At 40.6% G+C, this 16,944-nt stretch overlaps 1 protein-coding gene across 4 annotated transcripts in view; it reads right to left on the reverse strand.

Annotated features, from left to right (window-relative positions):
- The window catches only part of ST7 (suppression of tumorigenicity 7), an 88,188-nt gene that overhangs the window by 12,695 nt on the left and 58,549 nt on the right, over positions 1-16,944 (reverse strand). The gene's annotated exons all lie outside the window — the stretch shown is intronic.

A 16,944-nucleotide genomic window follows, 5' to 3' on the forward strand; every position in this document is an offset into this window, starting at 1 on the left:
GAATTTGAAGTCATCTGCAAAATGAGGAGGGGATTTAGGGAAATAAAGCATTTTGAAATGTCATTCAAAATAAGTTTTGAATCAACTTGAGTCAGCAATTAGTTATTTCAATAAAAAAAGAAAGAAGTTATGAGTAATGAGTAGATGAAGAATGAGTGAAGGAATGAGTCAAGGGGAAATAAATGAGTCTCGGTGATCATTTGGAGTGTTAAGAAAAGGTTTAAATCGTTTTTTGAGAATCAGTACGAATAAAATATCAATACAGTCCTGTGTATTAGGAATTAGGCTGTTGTTTTTTGTTTGTTTCTAATAAATGGAAGCTGAGAGAGATACAAAGTTTTTGCAGACATTCAAATTTGGTTTCACCATCGACATCCCAAGTTAAAGTCTTTTATTTTCCACTAAAGTCACATATTTGCCTCCTTTCATCGGATTGCCATTTCAAACTCGGAGCGGATAAAAAAAATCCTTTGTGTGAATTAGTTCAACAGAATTCCAATGATCGGTTTATTAGAACGCTTAATGAATGAAAGAGACAAGTTTTAATCAAAATTAAAATAGACAAAGTTTTTTAAATTACTGATTTCCAAGCAAATAGCAAAAAAATCACTTCTTGAAACGTATTTTTAACAGAGCCAGCAGTGCACCGTTCACACAGTGTACTTAAACCATCAACCACCGGCATTTATGGAGAACACTGGATATTCCCTGAAGACTGGCCTTTGTGGCATTACGAGCGGTCTGGTGATTGCCTGGAAGTTTACAAATTCAGCACGCGATTTTCCAGGCAAGCTGGGCCGTGTAACGCAGCACTCGTAAACGGGGGCCTGGGGAGAAAACAAAATGGTGCAGAAGGCATGCTGGCACATGCACAACAACCAAAACTATTAGAACAGTAAGGAAATGTGGGACTATTAATTAATTACAGTTGATTCCATTTTAATTGTGCATCAGAGTCATTAACACTTTGTACTAATGTTGGTAGACATGAAGCATAATAGTATACCATCCCTGCTTCAGAGAAAGTGTAAGTTCTTGAGAGGCTTGTGGTTTGTTGACTTTGGCCCTAAGGTGTGGGCTTTCAAGACATCCCGTTGTGGTTCGATAAGATATGAGTCAGGACTATGGGCTGGCCACTGTGGAGCTTCAATGCTGTCGTCTTCAAACCAATTCATAGCAGTCAGTGGCATGGCAGGTTGCGGTCTCCCTGGGAGACATAAGGATCCTCACAGCAGTAGTGCAATGCCAGTTGTTCATAGTCCCATAAAATTCCACAATGAGACACTTTTATCAAGAAAGTGGTGCTTTCAAAAGTGGTAAAAATAGGCAGAGGCAAATTGGGTTGGGTTGGTTCATTTAAAGTTTGGATATATTTACTTTTATCAAGATCATTTATACAACTTAACAGTCCCTTACTCAAAATTAGGTCGACAAACGGAAATACAATGACTATATATTGTCGCGGCGCTGGCAGCCAAGGTTAATCCCCCGACCCAAATTGTGGTGATGGGCGGTTGACACCGCCAGCCCGGACGGCCAAGCGGTTTTTCCTTATTACAAGGCGGGCATGTTGATCCTTCGGAGATTATAACGCATGCGGGAGGGGCAGGGCGCAATGGCGGAGGGACGGAAGCACAACACAAGGGGGGGGGGTTATACTCAAACCCCACAACAGATACACCGACACAACCACTTAAAATGAACACATTTAATGAAAATTGACAAATATTTACAAAGGACAATAATCAGAATAAAATAATATGAGGTAAACCAATCCTAAAGTCTAAATCAAAGCACCTCTACACATATACTTAAACACAGACAAGGGGAACACGAAAGAAAAGAAAAGCAATCCTTCCTCTATTCTGGCAGTTAGCTCGGTCCACATATTGGCTTGATGGAATGTGGAATCGAGGCGCTTCGATTTTCACGTGAAGGCGCTCTCTCGCGCAGTGCCAAACCACTCTCTTGCAGCGGGAACGTTTGTCAGGCAATTCGTGAGTGGTGTTCAACCCCCAAGGCTCACCGACTGTCATGCAGCTTCTTTATCTATCGTGCCTGTCGATACACTCTTTTCAGGATGACGCTGCCCCCTTCAGAGACATGCACGAGGCTCGGGGTCCATGCCATACGACCAGCCAAGAGTCGATGGCCAGCATCTTGCTTCACCACGCGAGCCAAAATCGCCTCAGCACGAATACGAGAATCGTGCTGTCTTCTTCATGCGTCGAAGGAAAGCCATTTTGTAGTGCCGAGAGGAGAGCAAAGCGAGATCCTCCATCCTAGCCACGTTCCTACCACGACTGCAACTGCCTTCCTCACCAAGACCTCGTGCGTTCCTCCACTCCCTCTCTGAACTCTGTCTGCCGTCACACCAAAGCCCCATTTCCTCCTCTGGGGTGTGGCTTGCTCGCACGAAACCCAGGAAGGCAGGGCCTCTGCCCGCTCAACACGTTTGGCTAGCTTCTGACGTCATGCCCATCAAACATTAGCCTCAGGGGTGTGACTTCGCCCGCCGTCACCCTTGGAGGTGGGGCTTCTGCCTGCTCAGCACGTTTGGCTCACTTGTAAATGCAAAAACATAGGAATAGGTTACAGGGGGGCAATCACCTACTGGGGAACTTATTCTTAATCCCTATCTAATTAACACTGCACCACCCACCCAGACCTGTCAACCCCAAATTCTGAAAAAGAGTGAGATTGTAAAATGTGTCCAGCAAGGTCGCGAAGCGACCGAGAATTGTGGACACGAAGCGCCTGAAAAATCTTGGGGGGGGGGTCTGGGGGGATTCTCCCCCAGAAAATGTTTGCTTTCTGGTGTCTTAGATGCAATTTCCTGCATTCTAGTGCCAAATTCATCCATTTTTTTTTCAGTCAGAAGATAGGTTGTTATGTCATGTTGTTACTGTTTAGTCCACTGCATGGACTAAAAGAAATGAACCAACATGAACAAATAAGACATTTTATTTTCATTAACAGATCAAATTGCTATCCAGGAATTAGAACACTCATCATCCTTGGAATAAAGATGTATTATTTCAGCATATTGATCGTATTTCCCAGTATTTTGCGTCAATTTAGCACGAAAAATGAACCCCCAGTAACAAGATATTTCATTCCATCAGGATGGTCGTCAATAATTATTGATTATAATTTATCAATCATATTTATCAAATTATAATTTATCAATCATACTCCGTCTCTCATACAGGAAGTGCGGAACGATGCGAAGCAATTGAACTTAAGTCGGCATTCAAGGTTATAACATCAGCTAAACCAGTCACAATGCAATAATGTTGGAAATATTTTTTGATGCCGAGAATTTTTTTTTAAAGTGTGAGAATTTATAGCGAGAACGTGAAAACGTGACTTTCAACAGAAAGTCGTCTCACGGCAAAAACGTAAGAGTTGACAGGTGTGGGCCACCGTGTGGTAACACGTAACCGTGTGGTAAGCTCACAGTTTCCAGACTTAATTACATCGAAATGTCTCCTACACGTCCACGGACCAAACTACTCTATTAAATCCTAACTTTCCGATTAAATTCCTCCATCCACCCTCAAAACCGTAACAATATAATCAATCAATATTAGGTTTTTTTAAATTTTCACAAAATTCTTAAATCAGTATACACACTGAAAGGTAAAATCAAGTTGTGTGGAAATATAAATATTAAAATATTCTACCTCAGACAAGGAACAACTATTATTACCTCCACCACCAAAGGTGAAGGAGGTTATGTTTTCACACCTTGCTGTTTGTGTACAGGATATCTCAAAGTTGTGGACAGATCTGGATGAAATTTTGTGGACAGGTTCGGTGTGAGACAAGGACAAACTGATTAGATTTTGGTGAAGTTCCGGATCCAGCTACTAGAATTTTAAAAGTGATTCTTCACCATTGAGACATCAGGATAAAAGCGATATATAGCACGATATCTCAAAAATGTATTGGGCCATATATGTTCTCGTGGATCAGGTATTAGGGGGTGGAGGTATGTGTTCCACCGATTGCCCTTCTAGTTGTTCACAATGTTTTGCCTCCATTTACCCAGCCAAGAATTTTCCAGGTGATACATGGCCTTGAAGCCAGCCATACCTAAAACGCAGGAAAAACTCCAATTAATCTACAATTCTTGAGAGTTTCAAATCTCCATACCTATTGCCATTCATTTGAAGAGCATAGGTTTCCTTGTTTAACTAAAATTGTGAACTATGGATACGAATTATTTATCTTTGAATTTATAAAATTAAAAAAAAAAAGATTAACATGAGAAACTTAATTAAGTGGCACAGAATTAACATAATATAAAACCATCAAACAATACACTCACGATTAGTTTGTAACGTTTTTAACAATCTGTTTTTGACATTTCATGTCTTTACTAATCAGTTGAATACCCCACTCATATGTCCCCTCCATGATTCCTATTCTATCCAAGACTGGATTGTGTCCAACTGCCTCTCCAACCATTCCTGCTCTTCCTCATCTACCCTGTCCTCACATAATGTCCCCTTGAAAGTGTCCCTCTCTAGTGATCATGAGGAAACCACCAAAGCACTGCAATGTCTGGCAGTTTAATCAGAAAGGCATACTGGCCTGCAATCGACCATATTTTTCACTGATCTTATGGGCCTGTTGTCTCCATTTTTGAAGATATGACTGCTGAGACTCTTCCTCTCCTCTGTATTAGCTTGTTTCTTCATGCCTTCAGCTATCTCGCTCAACATCCCATCTCTGGTAGAATGATTTGTGCAGTGAAGCAATTACCAGAAAGTAGTGAGCCTTTTCCTCCGAGAAATGCAACATGATAAAAGGTAACCCACAGTCTCTCCATAAAGCTCACAATGATTTTGTGTTCATTTTCAGACATGCAAGAGCAAAATGTCAGGATAAAATTAAAGTCAAAACTCACAAATCTCAATATTGAAGAATGGTGGCAGTTGCTCAATTCAATTTCTGGGATAAGCACTTCATCTGTTCTTTCATTATTGAAATATGGCATTACAGTGGATAATGTTCATGCTAAGACTGAGCGCCTAAGGTCTATCTTTGGGGAGGAAAGACCAAGGTCCTTTATCTCCCTCTTCTGAGGACCATCTATCTCCCCCTCCTCACTTTAAAATTTCTCCAGCACAGGAGATTCTCTCTCACAAAGGTGGCGAGAATTTTATATACTCTTGATTCCTCTACTGCTACTGCAACTGATGGCATCAGCACCTAAAGACTCAAGCTGTTGGTATCCAGGGATACCTCCCAGAATGGTTATCAGATTTCCTGTGTGCTTACAAGCAGTGGGTTGCCTTGGATGGTACTCTCTCTCTCTCTCTCATGCTCTACCTAGTTGTTCCTCAAAGTAGTGTTCTGGGATGAATCCTGGTCTTCATTCACATCAACGACCTCTGGAAAAATTGATTGCATTACTTTGGTGACAATTCCACGATGCAGTATTGTTTGACCCTGGTTCGAGTCCAAAGGGAAGGGGCTGCTTGCAGCCAATGTTGATCTCTGCAAAACGTTCAATTCAGTGAATTGTGATGCCCTCTGCAGGATTCCTGGTTTTTCGTGGGGTGCCACCAAAACTGATCAATCTCATGTCTGAACTATGCTACCGATAGTGCTGTGAGATGTGGTGATACAATCTCTGACATATTTCCAGTTGTTACTGGTACTGGAGTTGTTACTGGAGGAGTCGGAGCTGCTGGGATTACGGGTTTCCTGGGTCAAAACTAAGATCCAGGCTTTCAATGATATCTTGGATGCTGCTATTTAGTCTGTACCAATTTGTGGTGAGGATGCTGAGGTCATAGAGAGATTCACTTACCTTGGCAGTGATATTCATGTCTCTGCTGGCTGTTTGCCAGAGGTCAATAGACGTCTGGGTCAGGCCTGGGGAGTCATGGATTCACTGGATCATGGGGTGTGGTGCTGCGGTACCTGTGCAGGACAAAAGTCTGAGTCTTCAGGTTCTTGGTGCTTCCAGTCTTGCTCGATGGATGTGAGACCTGGACTCTGACCAGGGATCTGAGACAGAAATTTCATTCCTTTGTTACCAGGTCTTTTCAGAGAATCCTTGGCTATCACTGGTTGGACTTTGTGTCCAATGAGCGGTTGATGAGAGAGACTCAAATGAGATTTGTTACCTGCATAGTCCGTGAGCGTCAGCTGCGGCTGTGTGGACATGTGGCTCGTTTTCGTGACGCTGATCCTACTCACCAGATTATCTCAGCGAGGGAGCTTCGTGAGTGGAGGCCAATGGGCCGACCACATGCCTCGTGGTTGCAGCAGGTTGATCAACCTCTCAAGGAGATGGGGATGGGCCAGGCATCTGCCTGGGGGGGGTGGCTAGACGGAGGCCCCTGGAGTCCCAGTGGAAAGTGGATGCAGCGACGTGCTGCTCCGGCGCATGCTCCCATATCTGACCTGACCTGATTATTGTTACTCACGCCTTTGCCATGCTTGCTACGGAGGCAACCCTTTCAGCTGAGAAAATAAGTGAAAATACATCATATTCAGTGGAATTGTAGTTAGAGAGCATGCTGAGTCTGGGAGGTTGGCTGTTAAATTTAGACCGTGGCTATAAAAATGGTAAATGCTGCTTCCTCTCTTTGTAATATTTCGGTAACTTCCTCTCTTTGTAATTGTAGCATCTTTGTAAATGCTACAACATTTGGAGAATAGAGCACATAGATAAATCCCATGGATTGGCAACTCATGGGGTGGTAGAGGGTAGCTTTCACCTTAATTGCTCTGACTACTGAGAAGAAAGACATCACAAGATGGCATTGCCGTCACCGATAGGAACAGGTCATCTACATATAACATTGTATTTCAATGCAGTAAAGACTTCTGGTTTTGGGTGCCTTCATGTGTGACATTTGAGAGTACCTCCCTCCAGCTGATCAAAGGTAAGTTTCCCAGACCATATCTGTTGTGTTTTACTCATATTTTCATTCCTGTGTTGCTGGTCGTGTTTTCATCGAATTTTCTGTGTCAAACCATACCGAGTTGTGTTGAATTGTTAAATTTGTGTCCCTGTTAGTCAAGCCGACCCATCAAGGGCTTGGATAGTCAGCATGTTCCTTCTGTCTCTGCTTTGACCCCACGTGCTTCGTATTCGCTTCTTTCCTCCCAAGTATTGTCATTTCTGATCCTGAGCAGTTTGATCCTTTTCCCCTCCTCGCTTCAAAAAATACAAACTACAAAAGATCTTCAGTCCAAAAATACAAACAAACAAAATACACGAACTCAATTTTCTCTGCACAGTTCCTCCATCATTCTCTATCTCTTCTCTTTTCAATATCCCCACACTGAATTTTAATTTAATGATTCCTTTGAAAGCTCTTAATAATATGAAAAAAACTAGGACACTTTTTACATCGCGACATCACCATATATGCTTCCGCCCATATTATTACATCATTATAATAATTGTACCAAGTTCGATTTAAATCCCTGAACCCAGATTCAAAATATTACATAATTCTGGCTGCCAGACCATGTGTCCAATCAGGTTGAAATTTGAAATATTTATTCCCCATGACTACGACATCAAAATTGTGACATATCGCATCGATTGATGAAGCGGTTCAACAGAAATACTTTTCAAAAGATTTTCATTCAAATCAATATTGCTGCCAGATCATGTAACCTATCAATTATTTGTGGACACCCTGGTATCCTTAAGGCTTGGGGAACATGTGGGTGAAGTTTCCCCTTGATCTGTCAAGCCGTTCTAGACTAGAGGATTTTTAAAGGTTTATTGTTAAAAAACAAAAAAGGCTGCCAAACCATGTGACCTATGATGTCATACGTGGAGAACTTTTTGTTGCTCACAGATAAGCGATCATATAATACCTTGAAAGTTTTACCTCGATCTGTTCAGCCGTTTTGGAGACGATTTTTGAAGGTTTTTATGTTAAAAAGAAATATAGCTGCTAAGCCACATGACCGAATAAGTCATCAACCCCCCCCCCCCCCCACAATACAATTTATCCCTAGATGACCCTCAAATTTTTTCATCCCGATTGGATAAAGTGTTAAATGTTTGCAATAATGACATCATAACGAAGCCACCTGTCACATCATTAAACACGTTTGATTTCAATCCCTGAACCCAGATTCAAAACTTTTGTTCTGAATGAAAGAGATATTCTAAGTGTTGGACCACCTTGTGATTTTGATAAGGTCTGAATAGAGGGAAGAGGCTGCTGCCTGCCTCTCTGAAGGATGAGGGATGTTGCGGCAGAGGGTGGAGTCAGCAAATCGATAAGGGGTATTTTCCAAAGAGTCAGGGAGATCGTTCATGAAGATTGGGAATAGGACTGGGCCTAGAACACCGCTTTGGGGCACTCCAGCCTTAACAGGTAGAAGAGATGAAAGGATTCCTTTGAGAGCCATACATTAACCATGTCAGTAGAGGAAGCCAGTGAGCCACGTGTGGAGATGGCCTTGTATGCCATAGGCAGATAGTTTGGAGAACAAGTGGGGGGGGGGGGGGGTGGGGCAGACTGTTTTGATCACTCCAACCATGTCTGGTAAGATGGCCCTGATCTCACTTATGGCATCGAGGATCTCCATCCATTGGTGGGAGAGAGGAAGCAGCATGTCCAAGGTAGAGTGACCTGGTCTGAAACAGAAATGGTAATCTGAGATGAAGCCATTAGAAAAAAGGAAGGATTTCATATCCATTGTGATGATAGATTCCATGATGTTGCTGATGATGACTGGAAGTAACTCATAGGTCTGCAGTTAAAGGGATCGGTTTATGCACCTTTTATGTAATGCAGTGATATTGGTTTATTTCCAAGCAGATTGCAGATGATCGAGGGCAAAGAATAGGATGAAAAGTGCAGAGAGAGGATGTGTAAGAGCATAAGAGCAAGTATTTCGGTAACATGAGTTGATGCCGTCCGGTCCAGTTGCAGAATCAGAGCCAAGTATTGCCAGAAAATTTGCCACCTTCTCAGAAGTAAAAGACACAGAGTCCAGGAGCAATTGGGTATGACTGGGTTGGGTAGGTAAAGAGAGCGAGGGTTTGGGGACACAAGATTTGGAAGCAAACACAGCATTGATACATTTGGCCTTCTTATGAGCGGAGTTGGCTGTAATGCCATTTGAAATGAGGGAAATGATGGAGAGGGGAGCATACACCAGAGACAGACTTAACAAGGTATCACCAGGCTTTAGAGCAGTAATTCTTAACCTGGGGGATATTTCCCCCTGGGGGGAAATTTTCGGATTTCAGGCGGGAAATTATTTTTTAGGTTGAACAATTTTAAAACTATTTATTGCGTTGAATACGTCGTCCGAATATGCTTCCCAAGCAATGAAAAATTAGCGGAACAAAAATTCACTGAAAATAACGTGCTTATTTGGCAATACTACAAAAGAAAATATCGTACTACGACAGTCAACACGACATATTTTTGGAATGATAATGTTAAAATAATATAATACTGTTAATGTTATGCAATAAATTGTGTATCAATATTTTTTATTAAAATATTTATTGGGATAATTTTTAAAATAAATTTTAGTTTTTTTAATTAATTTACTGTTGATAATGTGGTGGGGGGAAATGTAATTATTCGGCAATTTCAAAGGGGGAAACAATACTAAAAAAGGTTAAGAAACCCTGCTTTAGAAGATAAACAAAAGTTTGAAAGTTCAATCCTGAGGTTGGACAGATGTTGTTTTTTGCCTCTCCTGAGAGTGGACAGCCACTCGTTGCGGTCTTTGTGGAATGATCTGTCCGTTTACTTCCTCCACTCCAACCTGGATCTTCTGTAAAAGCCCTTCCTCACCTCCTTGATAATTACTCTCAGCTAGTGGTAATTCTCCTGACTGTTGTATGAAAGTTGAAGCAAAATATCTATTTAATAAGCCGGCCATCTCACTTTCCTCACTCACCATTCTCCCGGTGCTATTCCACAATGGGTCCACACTGGTCCTAACCTGTTCTTTTCCCCTGATATAGTTCAAGAAAAAGTTATCACTTTGATAATACATGTGCGGTATTTCTAAAATAATCATACTTTTCTTTTTGAAACAAAAGTAAATTCACAAGCCTGTGAGTTATATTCTTTAAGAACTGTGCTGTGATGGTGGTGATTGGGGGTGGGGGGAAAGGGGGTGAGATATTCTTGGCACTGCCATTTTTGACGGGCTTTACACTAATATACTGTGTACATATTTAATTTTGTTATTTGTTAGTCATTCACTTGACATGTTGGGAATTTATCTCCAGTGGTCTTGGGTCACCAGTTAGGGAATCCTTACTCTGTCACTATATGTATGTACGTACGTTCGTACATGTGTATGCATTAAAATAGAAACGAATATGGCTTATGGGGTAATGAGTTAATCAGATAATGATTTGTTAATCTTGTGTTGAGATCAGTTGTCATATAATTACCCAAATAAGCACTGTCGAGATCACTCATTTAGTTTTGCTCATTGTCCCTCATCCAATCCATATATATATATATATATATATATATATATATATATATATATATATATATATATATATATATATATATATATATATATATATATATATATATATATATATATATATATATATATATATATATATATATATATATATATATATATATATTTTTTTTTTTCATGAAAGAAATGTTCTTTTTCACTAATACCCCCTATTTAATGAAATGGTCGTGTTGTTAGGAGCATGCCTCAACAGTCATATCAGTTTCTGGTCCAGTCACGGAACCCAAGAGTCAGACGCTGATTGGGCTGAAAAGGCCGTGGGCCATTGTCAAGCGGGCAGTCATGTGGGGTCAACGGGTTAGAATCCTTGTGAGCACAAGTGGGAAGCTGGTATGATCAGCATAAACCACCAATGAACAGCGGGAGTGATGTCACACACCAAACTCTTTAAAGTGTGGGGTGATCATTGCTCTCTCTTTCTCTCTCTCCACTCTCCACAATCGACCATCCTGTCTTCCATCACAACTCCCTAAGCAGCTCACCTCCTCACTTCGTCCCCTACCCACACACCTTCCCTCGGCTGCTCTGCATGCCATGGTCCTGAAGGACAGCATATTCCTTTTATATGACAAAGCCCAGGGCGACTCACCTCACAGATGTGTATATATGACGTGAAGGAAGCCTGCTCGTCCAATACAGATTTGCCCACAGTATCTGGGATTAAGTGAAAGCCTCACCTAATTCTTACAGCAATCTCAATCCCTTTCACTCTCACTCTTCCCTTTGTATGTCCTATGCTTCGCCTGTGTACATGTGCATGTCTCATACATGTAAATAAGTAGGTGTCAGTCCGTTTCAGCATTCTGCACAAATGCATTGCCAATATGGGTTTTCTTTCTTCCTGTATGTATTTTATAAATCAAATCGGTATTTCTTTCATATTTTGAGTGACGTGAATTATAGACGTTGCTTCCGACATAAATAGACAAATTTGGAATCATAAGCGCACCATTACTTTTGGCGTGTCAATGCAAAATGGAATTGTTAACCTGGAGATGCACTGTGGGGTAATGCGTGTTCAAGAAAATTTGTCCACACACTCAAGGCCATTCTGCAGAGTTTGACTGCGGCGTAACAAGTTTCAAGTTATTTTGGACCCAATGCATTTGCATTACATACATACATACATACCCTATAGAAAGTCTACACCCCATTTCAAAACAATCACCTTTTGTTGCTTTATAGCCTGGAACAAAATTGCATTAAATCAGACTTTTTCCACCTTTATTTTCACATCGTAAAGGGGCTGTCACACCTTGACGATTTAGCCAGCTATGCCGATTTATGAAAAATTTGTCTATAACGCTGGCACACGTCGAATACGTTATGGGTAAGTTTTGTATACGTTAAGAGCACGCTGAAAAACACTGCCATACGTCGTAGTACGCTGGCTTTAATCGTTGTACTTTGCGATTGTCCGCAAATTTTAGCATGCTTGAAATTTTACGACGTATGCCAGCGTATGGCTCACACATTCCGCATACGCTGGGAATAAGTGGTAGGCACGTTATGCGATCATTGACACACGTCGACACATGTTACTTGTAAGTTACTCATAAGTCGAAAAACGTCGAGGTAATGATTAGCGTACCCGAAACTTATTTATAATCTATGAGTAACGTGTTGTAGGCACGTTACACGATCGTTGACACACGTCGAGGCACGTTATGCGATCGTTGGCACACGTCGACACACGTTACTTGTAGGTTACTCATAAGTCAAAACACGTCGAGGTAATGCTTGGCGTACTCAAAACTTATTTCTAACCTGAGTAACGTGCTTTGAATCTATGAGTAACGTACCTCCAACGCATATTGACGTATGTAGACGTATTTGATTGACGTCTTCCGGACGACCACATAACTTACTGAACGTGTTTCAAATTTACAGCTACCGTATAATGGCGTATTGGCAGCGTTTAAAAAAAAAAAAAAACCAACACCAACTTCCGATATTTCGTCACGTGCTGTTTCGTCACGTCCGATTGCCTCTTCAGTTTGCTCGTCTTATTCTTAGTTTCTCCTCTGTGAATATTTTCTGTTTGAGGATATTGTCACGTCGACGTCGAAACTTAAAAGCAAATGTCCGAATATATATTAAGGTTCGTGATAGACTAAAAAAATTAAAAACATATAAAAAAAACAACAACAACATCAACAACTTCACATATTTCGTCACGTGCCTTCACGGAGCCAAGGAGAAAAAAAGAAAATGTGCCTTGACGGAGAAAATAAGTTTCGGGTACGCTAATCTATTACCTCGACATTTTTCGACTTATGAGTAACTTACAAGTAGCGTGTGTCAACGATCGCATATCGTGCCTACAACTTATTCCCAGCGTAGCGGAACATGTGAGCCATACGGCGAGTATGTCGTAAAATTTTCAGCATGCTTGAAATTTCACGACGTACAAGGCCTATTACGATGTATGGCAGTGTTTTTCAGCATGCTCTTAGCGTATACACAACTTACCCATAACATATTCGACGTGTGCCAGCGTTTTAGACAAATTTTTCAGAGGTCGGCATATGCTGGCTAAATCGTCAAGGTGTGACTGCGATGTTGACACTTCCAATTCTCAGGCGGTTATGATTTAAATCGGCGAGCGGCAGCTTTTTAATAGGCTACGCCACGTGATCGTCAGCGATAAGTGCAGCGCGCTATGCATACGTTAGACTATCATTGGGCATAGGTTGTGAACGCCGACAACACGCTAATCATTCGTTGATCTAAGTTATCTATATGTGATTAAAACGTTCTGTGTACGTTACTAATACGTTATGCATACGTCCAACTCGTGATGAAGACGTCCAAAACTTAAAAAAAAACATCAAAATTTCAGCGTACGCCAACGTTTTACATACATTTTTATACGTTGCCATTGCTGGCTAAAACGTCAAGGTGTGACAGGGCCCTAACCCACAAGTGAAAAACAAATTCTACAACTTTCAGAAAATTAATGAAATATACAAAACTAGAATATCTTGGTTGGATAAGTGTCCACCCCCCTGAGTTAATACTTGGTAGAAGTACACTAACGGTCAAAAGTTTTCGAACACCCCCATTTTTCCAGTTTTTATTGAAATTTAAGCAGTTCAAGTCCAGTGAATAACCTGAAATGGTACAAAGCTAAGCGATAAACTGCCAGAGGTTTAAAAAAAAGTTTAGGTTACCAAAAACTGAAAAACAATGTATATTTCAGAGTTGTTAAGAAACGCCCTTTTCAGAGAACATGTAATGGGTAAGCAACTGCAGCTGTTCTGCAGCAATGTAAGTAAATTAAGCCTTGAAAGTTGATGCAAACAATTCCTACAGGTGTCCCAACTTTTGATGATTAGTTACAAACCCTCTCTCTGTCTGTATAAAAGCAGTGTTGGAACAGACTGTGTTGCTCCACTCTCTGAAGCATTATTTGGACAATATTGCACTGCAGGAAGTAGTATATTGCTCTCATAATGGTGAGAAAAAGACAATTAACAAAGGAAGACAGACAAACCATTATAACTCTCAAAAGTGTAGGTCTTTCCTTTAGAGAAATTGCAAAGCAAGCCAAGGTGTCAGTGAGTAGTTTCCTACACCTTCAAAAGGTACTTGGAAACTGAAGGAAACTCTGACAGGAAGAGGTCTGGCAGACCCAAAGCCACAACACAATCAGAAGACAAATTTCTGAGAGTCAACAGCTTGCATGATAGGCGGCTCACAGGACAGCACCTTCAAGCACAGCTTACCACTGGTCGAAGTAAGGAAATCTCAGTTTCAACTGTGAAGAGAAGACTTCGAGCTGCAGGTTTGACAGGTCGAGTGGCAGTAAGAAAGCCATTGCTAAGATGGCAAAATAAGAAAAAGAGGCTTGCCTGGGCCATGAAGCACCGCCAGTGGACAAATGAAAACTGGAAGGTCTTATGGACCGATGAATGAAAATTAGAAATCTTTGGTTCATCACGCAGGGTTTTTGTACGCCGTCGAGTAGGCGAAAGGATGGTTCCTCAGTGTATGACACCAACTGTCAAACATGGAGGAGGAAGCGTGATGATCTGGGGCTTTTTTGCTGGATCCAGAATCAGCGACTTGCACAGAGTGACTGGCACCCTGAACCAAAAGGGCTGACACAGCATTTTGCAGCGCCATGCAATATCCTGTGGTCTATGCCGAGTTGGTCAGGGGTTCATCCTACAGCAAGATAATGACCCAAAACATTCCTCCATGCTATATCAGTACTACCCTCGAAGAAAAGAACAAGACGGTCGGCTTCAAATCATGGAATGGCAAGTACAGTCTCCAGACTTAAACCCCATCGAGCTGGTTTTGGATGAATTGGACAGAAGGGTGAAAACAAAGCAACCTACAAGTGCAACACATTTGTGGGAACTTCTGCAACAGTGTTGGGAAGAACTTTCCGAACAATATTTGATTTCCATTGGAGAAAGAATGCCACGAGTATGTTCGGCTGTTATATCTGCAAAAGGTGGCTACTTTGATGAATCAAAATTTAGATTCAATTTTGCTCAATAAAATGATTCCATGATTTCATTTTTATCTGCAATTGTTTATTTGTTCTATGCATTAATTTCAGAGCACATCGAAAATTGTTTATTTGCTCTATGCATTAATTTCAGAGCACATCGAAACATTAAACTGCTTAAATTTCAGTAAAAACTGGAAAAATGGGGGTGTTCTAAAACTTTTGATCGGTAGTGAACCTTTGACATCAATTACAGCTGTAAGTCTGTTGGGATAGGTCTCTACCAACTTTGCACACATTGATTGGGCAATGTTTTCCTATTCTTCTGGACAAAAATGTTCAAGCTCAGTCAAGTTGCATGGGGGAGCATTGATGGACAGCAATCTTCAAGTCATGCCACAGATTTTCAATTCGATTTAGATTGGGGCTCTGACTGGGCCACTCAAGAACATTTATCTTTTTATTCCTTAGCCACTCCAGTGTAGAATTGGCTGTGTGCTTCGGTTCGTGGTCATGCTGAAAGGTGAACTTCCTTCCCAATTTCAGCTTTTTTGTGGAGAGCAGCAGGTTTTCCTCTAGGATTTTTCTATATTTTACTCCATCCATTTTCCCTTCTATCCTGATAAGTGCCCCAGTCCCTGCTGATGAGAAACATCACCCGAACATGATGCTGCCACCACCACGTTTACAGTAGGGATAATGTTCTTTGGGTGATGTGCTGTGTTGGGTTTGTGCCAAATGTTATGTTTTGCATTTAGGCCAAAAAGGTCCATCTTGGTTTCATCAGATCACAAAACTTTTTGCCACATGGCTTCAGAATCTCCGGATTGGCTTTTTGCATACCTCAAGCGGGACTCAATGTGGGCTTTTTTGAGTAATGGCTTCCTTCTTGCCACCCCATTGTACAGTCCAGACTTGTGGAGTGCTTGGGCTATTGTTGTCACATGCACACAGTGATCAGTCTTTGCCATAAAGGCATGTAGCTCTTTCGAAGTTACCATTGGCCTCTTGGTGGCCTCTCTGATTAGTCTCCTCCTTTCCTGGTCACCCAGTTTTGAGGGATGGCCTGATCTTGGCAGGGTCTTGGTGGTACAATATGCCTTCCACTTCTTAATGATTATCTTTTTGATGACTGTGCTCCAAGGGATATTCAAGGCCTTTGAAATATTTTTGTAACCATCTCCTGATCTATGCCTTTCCACAACTTTATCCCAGAGGTCTTTTGAGAAAGCTCCTTGGTGTTCATGGTTGAGTCTTTGCTGTGAAATGCATGACAGCAGAGGAAACCTACAGCAACAGCTGATTTGATCCTGAAATAATCAGAATCACAACAATTTAACACAGGCGGAGGTCCAGTTAACTTGGTGTGTGATTTTGAAGATGATTGGTTGCACCTGAGCTAATTTACAATTGTTATTATTAAGGGGAGGGGAGGGTGGGGAGAAGATATTCAACGAAGATATTTAAGTATGAAGATATTCAAAAAATGTTTTAATTAATTTTCTGAATTTTGTAGAACTTGTTTTTCATTTGGAAGTTGTGGGTTATGTTGTATAAATAAAGGTGGAAAAAAGTCTGATTTAATTCAATTTAATTCCAGGCGATAAGGAAATAAAAGGTGAAAATTTTGAAAAGGGATGTAGACTTGCCTATACACTATACATACACTCAGAGTGTATGTATGTACAGGTATGTATGTGTGTGCATATATATATATATATATATATATATATATATATATATATATATATATATATACATACATTCATTCATACATATGACAATATATACATATATATATATATATATATATATATATATATATATATATATATATATATACATACACATACATTCATTCATACATATGACAATATATATATATATATATATATATATATATATATATATATATATACATACACATACATTCATTCATACATATGTCAATATATATATATATA

Source organism: Eptatretus burgeri, chromosome 10 (genome assembly GCF_056783735.1).
Source record: "Eptatretus burgeri isolate ZD-2024b chromosome 10, Ebu_testis_v1, whole genome shotgun sequence".
NCBI lineage: Eukaryota > Metazoa > Chordata > Myxini > Myxiniformes > Myxinidae > Eptatretus > Eptatretus burgeri.